This window comes from Octodon degus, unplaced genomic scaffold (assembly GCF_000260255.1).
Source record: "Octodon degus isolate 3935 unplaced genomic scaffold, OctDeg1.0 scaffold00009, whole genome shotgun sequence".
NCBI lineage: Eukaryota > Metazoa > Chordata > Mammalia > Rodentia > Octodontidae > Octodon > Octodon degus.
The window spans coordinates 3,051,172-3,052,281 of record NW_004524585.1 but is presented as its reverse complement, the minus strand read 5'-3'; positions in this window follow the sequence as shown (position 1 = coordinate 3,052,281).

Here is a 1,110-nt window from a genome sequence, read left to right as displayed (position 1 = left end):
AAAGAGGAAGATTTATATCTCAAAGGATCAGGGAAATTATTTATATTTCAGAGTTTTCTTTGTTTTTTCTTCGTATTTTAGGAAAGAGTTTACAGAGTGTTCAGGGTCCATTACTAGATCGGACTCTTAGTGATCTGCCTGTTTACAGTCTCCCAAGAGCTAGGATTACAGGTGTGTACCACCATGCCCAGTCTCAACTGCTGTCTCAGTGTGCCCTAAGGGCGGGGCCGGCATGGTAGGCCTGGGAATCGAAACCACCCCCCCGGCCCCCGCACCCATTTGCAGGTGCTTTAATCCACTGAGCTATTTGGCCAGCCATATTTCACAGTTTTCTAAAGAAAATAATCTAATAAAATGAAGGAATTTTCTCTGAGGGGGCCTGGCTCAGGCTGCCTTAACGGTGGGTCTGGTAAGGCAGGTAGAGCTGGGTATCGAACCTCAGTATCCTGTGCCTGACTGCATTTATATAAGCAGGCACTTAAACAACTGAGCTAGCCCTTCAAGGCCAGTGAGAACTCAGAACATAAGAGAACCTGTACTGTAATAACCTATAAATTTGATATCCCAAATTTTCTGTTCAAGGAGATTATGGGGCCACAGAGGAAAGTGATCAAAGATGTAGAGTGTGCCTAAGGAGAGTCACATGAAGAGAAAACATTCTCTCAGGCTTTCACAGAGAGCAAAATGGTCAAGCAATGATCATGACTCAATCAGAAGGATGACACTGACAAAAGATCTACAAACTGCAGCACAGGGTTTCAGGGTAAATCCTGAAGGGATTTGACTGACCTTGTCAGACACAAAAGTTACTTTTTTTGTTATATAGGTCTAGCTTTCTCTCGGTCTTAACCATCCAGCAGAAAAGTATAAAAACTAGGTATAAAAAGTAAAGCCATATTAATAGGTTGAACTGTAAAAGACTTAAGTCAACAACTTCTGACATTGCCAGTTCTGCGGATAACCCACTACTATTTTGGTCTACTGGACTATATTAGATTCTTTTGCTGAACTCATGCACCTACAATATTTGGATGGCAATGGAATACCCATGTCTGACAGAACTAAAAAATAAAGAGGGATATAAATGAAGGATCATTTTGTAGTGAAAAA